Source organism: Hirundo rustica, chromosome 1 (assembly GCF_015227805.2).
Source record: "Hirundo rustica isolate bHirRus1 chromosome 1, bHirRus1.pri.v3, whole genome shotgun sequence".
NCBI classification, from domain to species: domain Eukaryota; kingdom Metazoa; phylum Chordata; class Aves; order Passeriformes; family Hirundinidae; genus Hirundo; species Hirundo rustica.
This window is the reverse complement of record NC_053450.1, coordinates 2,437,831-2,450,378: the sequence shown is the minus strand read 5'-3', so window position 1 is coordinate 2,450,378 and position 12,548 is coordinate 2,437,831.

The following is a 12,548-nucleotide window of genomic DNA, read 5'->3' as shown; positions in this document are numbered from 1 at the left end:
AAACAAATCCATTGACTTTTAATCAAGGCACAATCTGATGGCAGTCTCGCATAGTCATGTTTTAATTTTTTTTAATGTAATTCAGAACCCAATGAGTGATTTCTCTACTCTGAATTAAACACTTATTCAATACGCTTCATTTGAAATTGGTCATGCAGTTTTTTGTTCTCCCCCTGCTGGATTTTGCCCTTCGACTGGGAATATGAGCTATGCTTTCTGCTTAAAAGTTGGTAAATTTGGGCTGAGTGGGAGAGATTCTGCAATTCTGATAAATATTATGAGTCTCAAAGTGACTCTGACAAGGTGCTCTTAACACAGGGTTCTAAGCTGATCTAAACTGAGCCTTTGACATTAACTCTGGTGGAGACTAATGGCTAGAAGAATGCTTTCTGTAAAATTAAATTTTAATTGGAAAATTCAGCAAACTAGATCAATCTGAGTGTTTCTATTCAAGGCAGACCAATGAATAAAGGTAATTTAGATGGTTCTCTTAGCCTTGACAACCCAATACTGCAGTGTCAAGGTCTGAGGACCAGAAAGTGAAACCGGACACAAAACAAGCCCAAAACTAAGAGGACAGTGTCTTGCTTGAAACTTCAATATGGAAATGAGAAACTGAGTAGATGAAAAATAATTAGAAATATAGTTTATTTTCTAACAGCTTCAGTATTTTAGTGCACTGCCTTGTTGGCCATGAAAACACACAGCTGTACATGTGGATGCAGAGCAGAGAGAAAAAACCTGTTCTAACCACTGAGTGAAACCCACTGATTTTTGCTTCTCTGCTTACAGCAGCTCTCACCCTTCACAAATGCAGACACATTTGTCTCCATCTTCCTTCCATCAGCTCAGGCTGTCAAAACTTAGTGTCAGGCTGTGGTGCTTGGCACTTTCTGTGCAAGCACACACATTCCACTGCTTTGTGCTTCCCTTCCTTTACCCCCTTCCACTTTATGTCAAGAACTCAGAAATCTGTCACTGGAGTTGTCAGTCAACATCCTGAAAAAAAAAAAAAACAAACAAAAAACAACCCATCTTGTTCCTATACTTGTTGTGAGTTGCTGGGTAGAAAGGACAAAAAGTTGTCACAGGAGTCCCTGCAGCATCAGCAACATTTCAGCAGAAACTCTTAGGGCAGTGTCTGAGCTCTGCAGAGTGTCCAAGCTGTGCTGAGCCCTGTCTCCCTGTGAGGGAGGCATCTGGAGACCTGGGAAATGCCTTTAAGTATCTCTGACTGAGAAAAGACTCTCCTAAGATAACATTTGCTGCCCAAGAGGTCTGACAAGTGCAGTGGCAGGTCTGTGCAGGTTGTCAAATAGCATTTCTGTGGCTTGCTTGCCTTTTACAAGGAATATTCTTATAGTTACAGCACAGACGTTCCCCCAGAATCCTCTTTGAGCTTCTGGGCTTTTTGCTGATAAGTGCAGCACAAAGGAGCAAGAAAAATAGATTGTCCCCAAAGCTTGTTCAATGCAAGCAGACAGGCACAGATGGTGGATGAGACAAGGCTGACACTGTGACTCAGTCCTGCTCAGGAAGCTGAGAAGCAGCAGGGCTGAAAACAGACCTGTGTTGAAAGCATCGCTTCAGTGTCCCACCCTGGGCACACCAGAGCGCCTCCTTCACCTCCAGCCAGCACCGTCCCCTGGTATCTCAGCCCTCCTGGTGGCCTCAGCCCCACTCCTGACACACCAGCTCTGCACTGGGGAGCACGAATTGCCATTTCATCGGTGTGAGGGGCACTGGGGACTGCGCTGTTCTGCTGCATCTCAGCCACTGGTGTGAGCAGGTGTCCCATGGCATCAAGGGGCAGCTGTGCAGTGTGTTGTGCTTGTGCACAAATAAAGACCCCTCCCGCCGGAGGTTTTTTTTGGAAATAAACAAACAAACAAACAAACAAACAAACAAACAAATAAATAAAAGAGTAAAGGAGGACACCATAAATACCTGAGAGATTTGCTGCATTTCCAGCATCAACTCTGCTATTCAGACAAGGTTTGCTAAAACCACCCTTGGTCCATATCCACAGGCACAAATGAATGTTTCTTCTCTATGACGAACAATAGATTTGGTGGCTGACAAAATTAGTTTCATTTATTTTGGGTTTAGCAAGCAGCAGCAACAAGAATGACACAGTGAGGTGAGGGAAGACTGCTAGATTTTCCGATTCTCTCCTGTCTGAATCAGAGAAGGGAAGAGGAGAGAGGGGAGAGGGGAGATATAACAGTGTCCTCTCACGCCTGGTGGGCGTGCAGGCTAGCTCAGTTCTGCACTGCCACAGCGAGGATCGGTCGGGGTTACAGGCAGGGCGAGTAACCTCCTCCCGGTGGGCTCTTGGTTCCCCACACCAGCGAGTGGACCTGATGGAGTAGCGACTGTGGCGACAGAAAAAGAGTCGTCTCTCTTTAGGCAGGGTAGACAGTAGTTTATTAAGGGGTGTCCGGCAAAGAGCTCCGGCTCAGACCACTGCTGCCCAGAGACAGCAGAGATCAAAGCTTGACAGCCACTTATAACCGGGGGAGGGCTGACAACGGGTCAGCCAACCAGGGAACATGGGGGTGGTAACAGGGGTGTCAACCTTTGAACCATTAACAAATCACAGGAGGGTAGGAGGGGATTCCCCGGGCACCAGCCTACCACTTGACACCTCTCCTGGATCTTTCCAGAATCCAGGGAAGGGTCTCGAAGTGACAGACAGGGCGACCACGAGGAGAGGGGAGGAGGATTGACAGGGACAGGTGCAGGGGAGAAATGATTGACATATAATGTCTGGTTATATACCTAACTCATAAGGGGGAAAACCATTCCGGAACACAGGGGGGTACAGTGAACTGAACCATTACAAAAATAACTCAAAAATCTTACAAAATAACTTAATAAAACAACTCTCACACCACTGCAGGGAGAGAAGAGAAGAGAAGAGAAGGGAAGAGAAGAGAAGAGAAGAGAAGAGAAGAGAAGAGAAGAGAAGAGAAGAGAAGAGAAGAGAAGAGAAGAGAAGAGAAGAGAAGAGAAGAGAAAGAGAAATAGAAAGAGAAAGAGAAGAGAAGAGAAGAGAAGAGAAGAGAAGAGAAGAGAAGAGAAGAGAAGAGAAGAGAAGAGAAGAGAGCCAATTCTTTCCACTGACAGCAGGTTTCATTTTTTTAATAATATTCTCCCAGGCTGTGATTACCATTAAACTTTGGATAGGACTCTTCCTGAATTATTCAGGGCAATTTGTACTGTAATCACATGCTTGTTAATACGGCTTCTTGCAGCTTTAATTCAAAAGAGTTTTTCTTCTGTGCCCTGGAGCTGCTGCCATCAAGGTTAGAGATAGTCTCTGTTTAACAATCTGCTTCTCAGCGCTGTGCAGAAAACGGCAAGATGCTCTGGAACTTGCTTTTCAGAAAAAGATCAATAAAACACCCAACAAGATATGGGAAAATGTCAAGAAGTTCCTTTCCCATGTTCTGGAAGCTTGGGGCACTTGTCGTATTGAATCAGTATGAATCTTCCTTTTAATGGAAGACTCTTGGTTTGTAATCAAAGAGAGGGGGTACAGTTTGGTTTAATATCTCCCACATGGGCAAGGATGAGGGCCTGATCAGCCACTGGAAATGTAACCCCTCTGTTACATCCTTACAAACTATTCTACACCTTTCCTCCTCTGTAGAGTCAAGCAGGAGTTGACCCGAGGCTGCCCAAGTCTTGATTCTGTCCTTGTCCTTATTACTTATCCATCTTCAGGACAGGGTGTCTCGGTTTTGAAAGACAGTTGTCTGCCAAGGAAAGCTAGGGCCTCCCTTGGAATGGAGAATGTAAACCCCCTTCCCTCCGAATTATTATAATTTTGCAATTAAGGGCTTTCAGGCAAAGATATGGGATATAGGAGTAACAGTTGATTACTAGGATATATTAAAAAAAACCACAAAAAATGAAAATACAAATGTTGTAGTACAAATAAACAAGCAATGAAGCAAACAAAGATCCTGGAAAAGCCCTGACAGAGTCAGGGATACGACCTGGCACCCTGGTGGTCAGGGTGTTGGAAGCAGTCCAAATAAGTCCTCCTGGAGTGACAGATGTGGTTCTGTGGAGTAGAGATGGTCCTGTAGAAAGTCCAGTGGTGAAGAGATGGGTCCGGTCCTCCTCTGGGATTCCAGTGGAAAACCCGGATCTCTTGTGTCTTTCATTCCCAGTTTTTATCCAGCTGGGAACAGCTGGCTCCTCCCCCACTGTGTGGAGCATCTCCCAATGGGATGATGGAATGTGTCATGGCATTGGTGGGCCCTGATGGCCCATTATCAGAAGACGTCCCCTGGAGGATGGAGGGGTGGTGACAGAGATAAGAAACACTGCCCCACCTGTATTTAATGGCTGGGCCATTATCAGAAGGCATCTGTCCCCCTCCTCCCTGGAGTTACAAGAGGAGGATAAAACATCTCCCAGAAAACAGCTTTCAACAGATGAAATAGAATACATGTATTTAGGTTACATAATCCAAGATGCAGAGACTGAGGTGAAACATTTTCTAACTCAGAAGTTTGATAAAAAGCATTCCATTACTTAGGGTGCCTTTACCAGTTACTTGAGAAGTCCTTTCTCTCAGTGGCAGTAGATCTGCGTCCTCATCCTCACAAAATACACAGAATGTGTGAAGGAAACCACAAAGATTTTCTGTCTTGGAAGAAAGGGCAACCTTTTTTTTTTTTTTTTTTTTTTTTTCTTTCTGATCAGAGGCATATATTATAATTTAATTCTGTTCACTTGAAGACTGATAAAATACAGAGCCCTACGGCAACCTTTAGCCATTCATTTTACACCGTATTTTCTGCTGCTGTAATCCACCAGTAGTTGACACAGCCAAACTTATAAAGCCCTGCATGATATTTTGCAAATCTAAATTGTTGAGCCACACAGGGAGCAAAGCTCCCATTGAAATGTCAGCACACTAAAATTACAATTTAATGAGTAGCTTTCCAGCAGCAGCTTTCACATATCACTTGTGCCTCACAGCAATAACAGAGACTGGGGTAAAAAAAAAAAAAAAAAATTAAAAAATCTGTGTCTGTTTGAGATAAAGGTCAACTACCAGGTGACACTGAATGATGCCTCCTAATCAAGTTTAGTTCCCAGGCACTCTGGTTATTATTGTTCCTCTCATTATTTTACTATTTCTGTTATAGGAGTAGTTAAAGATTCCACTTGAGATTAGGGACCCATTTCTTCAGGGGTTGGTACAAATTCTTAAAAAAATAGCTCCGATCCCAAGATTTTACCATCAGAGATTAAGAAGTAGGAACAGAAAAGGTGAAGTGATATCTCCCAAACTTCTGCCTGATTCCAAAATAAGAATTGTGTAACTAATGTAATATCTGGTTTGGTGGACAAAATGGAGAAAAATCCACCCAAAGCCACTAACCCGCCACATTCTCCCAGTGCACACAAATCAAAAGAAACAGTTTGGGGTCCAATTGTTCACAGTCAACACACATATTTCTTGATGAAACAAACTAACACAATGGAAAAAAATTTTAAAATTTTTGCCGAAAAACAAAGCAGTCAATTGTACTGGTTGACCTAATTATTTATTTTTAAAAACCTTAGTTTGGGCTCATTTCAAAGAAGAAACATTTCATAATGAAATGTTTTTAACATTTTTTTTCTGGAAAAAAAACCCAAACAAAACCAAAACGCCACCAAAAAAAAAAAAAAAAACCAAAAAACAAAAACAAACAAAAAAAAAACCAAAAAAAACCCAAAAAACCAAAAAAACCGACACAACACCAACAACAAAAAAACCAAACACCAACAAAGGAAAAAACCCAGCCCACTTACTTTACTTTCAGTGTTATTTTTTTGAAACACTTTTCCTTGTGTGACCCTCCCCACCCCCCCCCCACCCCCCCCCATAATTTTCACATTTTACAAATCACATATCTCATACCCTTCCAAATACAATTTTCATGCCCTATGACATCTTTGGAATTCTGATGAACTCTGACAAAAATGGTCATAGAAAACACTTTTAAGATTTGATTTATTTATTTCATACCTAAAGTCCCAAACACAGCCTTGCCTTTGCAAAACTTTCACAACAAAAATAACAAATAAAGAAATCTGTTGTTGTTTCAGGAGAGCAAAATCCTGTGTTGTGTTTGAATTTTATGTGATCATAAATGTACAAATAGATAAAGGAGAGTTGAGTTGGCTCAGACTTACAGTCTCTAAATACATTAGAAATATTGTAAGGTACTGTTCCACATTGGGAGACAATCTGAGTTATCAAATTAACTGGTTTGTTGTCCCAAAATCGACAGATACTCCTGGGTTATATTACATATTGAAGACTTTCTCCGGGGTGCTTACAGTGTAGCTGGTTTTAAGGTGATTTATTGACATGGGCAGAATATAGAGGCCCACTAATTTTTCTTCTTTTCTGTCTTTTGGTATAGAGTTCAATATCCGTAGAATGGTTTGGGCTGAAAGTGGCCTCAAAAATCATCCAGTTCCACCCCCCTGCCACGGACCTTCCCCTATCCCAGGTTACTCTAAGCCCTGTCCATGCTGGCCTTGGACACTTCCAGAGATGGGGCAGCCACAGCTTCTCTGGGCAACCTGTGCCAAGGCCTCACCACTCTCACAGGGAAGAATTCCTTCCTGACACACAGTCTAAATCTACCCTCTTTCAGTTTAAACCCATGTCTGTGATACATATTTTTTCCCTATCTCTATCTTTCTCATGCTGTAGATTACATGCACTCTTTTGTCCAAGGCAGACAAAAGGCACAATAAATTACTGAATAAATGAACCAGTTTTATGTCTTTTTGTGTATAATTTATACACAAGAGAGGGTGAAACCTCAAACTAGTGTAATAAAGGATAAAGATATCTTTAATCTTATTGATAAAATGGGGGGGGGGGGGGGGATGGGACACTTATTCTTATTTTCCTTAAAAAAAGAAACAGGCAAATGAACAAAATTAAAAGTATCACCTAGATTCCTCCACAAGGGGGGAAAAAAAAAAAAAAAAAAAAAAAAAGACAACCCCCCCCCAACAAACAGACAAACAACAAACAAACAAAAAGTCTCCAAATTTTCAACACATTTTTTTCATTTGCTTTTTTCTTTTCCAATGAAATAATGTGGCCAGAAATTAAATGAAGAGGTTGTCAGGGTGCACAACATAAAAAAGATCTTCAAAATAAAGTCCAGAACCACACAAGTGGCAATATATATTTAGAAATCAGATTGCTATTAAGTCCCATTAGTTTTAATGGTTTATTAATTCGGATTTGTCAGCTTAAATGTCTCTGACTTTGACTTGAACGTCTCTGCCTTTGAACTTTGGCCCATGGGTCAGAAATAGTCTTGTCTTATTTTAGGGGAGGATTGTCTGCTGCTGCCCTGGCAGAGCAAAGTCACCCAGGTCCTTTTTCCTGCTCTCCAAATCGTGATGTGTACGAGGGATCTTCCACTGAAGGGCAGGGAGGACAAATGCACACAGACAACAAAACATGTTTTATTCATGGCACTTCCCAACAGATAACCTCCATGATTTGGCATTTCATCTGCCTTTTAAGGTATTCCTACAGGCAGCAGGGTGAATTCTGTTTCCCTCTGCTCAGCCCATCAGTTACCTCAAAAGTAAAAGGGGAGAGGGAGTTTTCAGCAGGAATTCTTGGCTCAGGTATCTCTCCTGGTGAGGCTTGTCTGTGTAGGAAGGTCAGGAAGCACCATCTGTGATGGGAGAATCTGATGAGGCTGCAGTGTTAGATCTTGGTGTCTGTTCTTACACATTTACTCTGGTTTAATGTCTGCTTGGCAGTTCATGGCTTTTACAGTTCAGTAATTTCTTCTCCTCTTTAGCGAATCACAAAATCATCTTGCCCTGTGCTGTCACATTATTCTTGTCAATCAGAGCTCTCTGAAGGCTGAAGGTTTCCTCTTGCTGCTTGAAACTGACTCTGCATTTAGCATGGGAATTACAGAATGGTTTTCCAATTTTAGTGCCAGCTAAAGTGTGAACTTGGGAACCAGGGTGTACTGGATACTGGAGCAAATGGTGCTGGAAGGATTTTTTAGCAGCCAAAGGTTGCATCCCATAAGTCATTTATGGACTGCCAAATTTATCAGATTTGTTTCTGAGTCTTGCCATTCTAGTCTGTGACTGAAAGTAGATTTTTTTCCCACAGATATTGATTCCAAGTGAAGTGGCAGATTTGTCAGAATGAGATGTTTGGGCATCCTGTCTTGTTAGGGCTGTCTCAGGTCAGGTTACTGGAGGTCTAGAGGAACTAAAAAACCTTAAATTCAAGGTCTCACTTGACTTTGTAAGATGAAGTGATTTCTTCTCCAAGAAAAAGACTGGGCACTTGAACTTATTGCACTAAGCAAGATTTTTTTTCTCTCTCTCTCTCTTTTTTTTTTTTTTTTTTTTTTTTTTTTTTTTTTTAATGCCAGGGGCATCTGGGGTTTTGCTTTTCAGTGAAAAGAAGCAGGAAAATATTACATTGGAAAGTGAGACCACTGGCCTTTGCCAGCAACGTACCCACCCTCGGTGGCATTTCAAATGCCACGGTTTGGAGAGGCAGACGCTCAAAACCCCTCTCTGAATTCTCTGCACCATTCCTATGCTGAGCTCTGTGTCCTTTGCAACCATTGGATACAAGCTACAACTGTTGTTGGAAAACCTGTCATTAGCAATTAGGCATAAACATATCTGATTGATTTATCAATTTACCTGATATTCTCAGTTGATTCTTCTTTCTCTCACTCAGCCTAAGAGGCATCAGAAGAAAATTTTAAATCCCAGATCACTACTCACTTATATCCTCAAGTATTTTATTTTGTTTTCATCTGCAGCAGAATCTCTGTGCACATAAAAGCTCCATAACTTTCAAATTTCAAGGTCGACCTCCATGTAACCAAAGAGCTCAACATTTCAGTCAGGCTTATTGATGGATAGTTTTTCTTTTGTTCTGTCACATGTACATCTATACTTACATCTGATACTCAGATAAGTGATCTTTTCTCCCACAAATAAATTTACTGCCCTAGGCTCCCATTTGCAGTAGTCTGGAGGGAGAAGAAAATTTTCCTCGACATGGAACTGAGAGCGCTGCATAATGTTATTTGAAATTGAGACATACTCCAACCTTGCACTAAAGTACATAATAATATTTGCTTTTTGATTGTACATTTTTTTTTCTCCCATGTCACAGTTTATTTCCTGTGGGCAGCTGAGCCACACACAAGGTCTCTCCTCTTCCTGGGATGGGGCAGTGAAGAAAATGGCAAGGCAAAAGTAAGAAAACTTGTGGGTTGAGATAAAGACAGTTTAACAGGGAAAAGAAAAGCTGTGCCCAGCAGCAAAGGAAAACAAGAAATTCCTTCCCCACTTGCCAAGGGCAGGCGGGTGTTCAGCCCCCCCCAGAGAAACAGGGCTCCATCCTGTGTGACAGTGACTCGGTGAGACAAATCCATCGCTGAGAACATCCCTCCCTTCCTTCCTCTTCCCACAGCTTTATATCCTGAGCATGCCAGGGTTTGTCTGGAGTATCCCTTTGGTCAGATGGGTTCAGCTGTCCTGGATGTGCCCATCAAATTCCTTGGTGCCCCTCCTGTGAGAGGCTGAAGAGGTTTTGATGTTGTAAAAGCACCAACACAACTTTCACCACAAACCCAAACTGCAGCCCCATGTAAGCTGTTGTGAAAAAGATTTAACTGTATCCCAGCTAAACCAAATCTATTCCATCATCATGCTTGATTAATGTCCAGATTTGTCCAATAATTACTTCCTAATAAACACATCAGAGGAGCCTATTTGGCTGCATAAAACATTGGTGGTAAAAACAGATGAGCTTCCCAGGGTGGTTATTGATTTCCCAGGAAAACCAAATTATATTTTAAGAATTGTGTGTAATTAGTGTAGCCAAATACAAATCTGATTGGAGCAGAAAGGGTATTTGGGGACTGCAATCTGTGACAAGCAAGGGTTTGAGTACTTTGAGATAGTTTTGTGCTGTAATAAACTTTCCACACAAAGAAGGCCAAGAAATTGCAGAGACAAAGGGGGAGAAAAGAGTGAAGCATTGACACTTCCAGTGACAATAACTGATGTAGTTCTTTTCCAATTCATGGCACTTGAACTCCTGAAGGTTGAGCCTTTTTCCTATGGAAGAAAGGCACAAGATTAGACAGACAACAGCAGCAGTGGCAAATTAAAACCAGAAGACCCAAGGGTCAGAGAACAGGTTCTCTACAAATAACTCAAGCCAAAGAAATGCCAAATGTAATTTAGATGGATTTTACTTTTTTTTCCAGCACAATTGCTATCACTGAGGTTTGTTTCCAGGCACTTTGGGCTTCTGTCTTCTGTCTCTGCTTTGGGTGTTACTTTTCAAAGATTCATAAAAAACAATTTCTCTCCACATGCTCACACACATTTCTTAACAGAAGTACAATGACAATGACAAAACACTTTTCTATGCTGAGCAATTAGCTGGAGATAAGACAAAGCAGCCTGAGAGGCTGCTCAGTGGGACAATCTTGCCCAGAAATTTCTCCTGACTTGGCTTCTCTGCCGCTAAAGGACACAGAGTCCCTTTGTGAGGGCTGAGCCTGGTGTGACTGCACTGTCAGCTCCTGGTAAATTCATATATATTTTAAGTGCATTAAACATCTGCTGAATTAGTTCTGGGAGGGCTGCTCTGTCAGAGGAGCCCTCCTGCCCTTGAGCAGCAGATCACGAGGCGGCTCACGCCGAGCGCTCCGGCTGCGTGCGGCCAGAAGCAGCATCGCCCTCCCGAGAAAGGGTGGAGGAGACTCCATCCTCGGATACAAACTGCTGACATTTCCTGTCCCACACAACATAATGAAGCCTTAACCTTGCAAAGCTTCTTCCCCTGTGATCAGAAATATATCCAATTCGACCCAGCTATGCGCTCCTGGAAAAAGTACTCCTGAGCTAAGCATTTCTCTTTCCCTCAATTCTAGGTGGAAGTGAGCTATAGGGGATAACGTTGGCGAGGTATTTCAGTGCCTGGGAGCACTTGGATGGCCCTGGAGGCGCATTCATTGCTCCAGGTTTGTTTAAATCTGCAAGGCTGATATGTGGATTGCCAGGACAAAGCCTTCTTGAGACTGGCTGAGAGAGTTGGGGGCGTTCAGCCTGGGGAAGGGAAGGTTCCAGGGAGAATTTTCCGGTTCATAAAGGGGCTCCAAGACAGCTGGAGAGGGGCTTAGGGCAAGGGTATGGAGTGACAGCACAAAGGGGAATGACTTCAAACTGAAACAGAGTAGATTTAGATTAAATATTAGGAAAAAATAATTTCCTGTGAGATGGTGAAGACCCGGCACAGAGAAGCTATGGCTGCCCCAAGTGTCCAAGACCAGGTTGGATGGGGCTCGGACCAAGCAGGGATAGTGGAAGGTGACCCTGCCCATGGCAGGAGGGTGCAACTGGATAATCCTTATTGGTCCCTTCCAACCCAAACCATTCTGTGATTCCGTGATTATTCCATGACACTGTTCCTCATTTCTGGCTTGATGCTCCTCAAGAGAGATGCTGGATAGATACTTTCAGGATTTTCCAAGTTTATTTTATGGTCCATGAGACACAGAAGTTCTCCTGGAGTGTCCACAGGCACACTGGAGCTGCAGCTGGAGACAGACCAGGCAGGACAGAGGAGGGCAAATAGATTGCACTGGGATTGTTGAGGGGAACATGACAATCATAGAGAGTGATTTTACCTCTGCATCCTATCACAGCAAAAGTAGAGGTTGTGTAGGATGAAAAAATAACAGCTGGTTGAGATTTCTGTAAGCATGAGGGCAGTGGCTTGCCAGCTGTTTCCAACATCTGCACATTCTTTAACAGCTGACAATTCAAACCCTTTTTTTTCTTAAACTTAGTATTTCCAAAAAATAAACAGTATAATTTGGTTTTTTTTTTGTTGTTGTTGTTTGTTTTTTTTTGTTGTGGTGGTGGTTTTTTTGTTTTTTTTTTTTTGTTTGTTTTTTTTTGTTTTGGTTTTTTTTTTTTTTTTTTTTTGTTTTGTTTTGGTTTTTTTTTTTTTCCCCCCTGTACAAAAAGCTGATTTGGGTCCCTATTCAGGACAGCCCATAAGTGGATATGAATATTCCATTGGCAACTCCTTGCAAAATTTATCTCCACACCCAAAAAAGACCGACAGAGGAAAAATCGGGGGTTGATGATGAGACACGACTTCAAAGAGTTAAGATTTTAGCTAAGGGTTAGAAGCAATTTATATTGATCAAGATGTAAGTTAGATTAGTAAATGGTAGGTTAATGATTATTAGATGCCCAAGCTAGAGCTAACTGTTATATTATGAGCTTGTTTAATGAAAAAGTGGGGTAAGTGAACCGTCATAAGAACAGATTGAAACCACTAAGAACAATGGCCAGCACCTGGACTTCATATCAATCAATCATGAAGCAGGGGACCTTGGACACTGCCAGAGGGTCACGGAGACCTGATGAAGACTCTCCTGACTTCATCCTTTGAGACCACTGACCCAATTCGAGACCACCGACCCAAT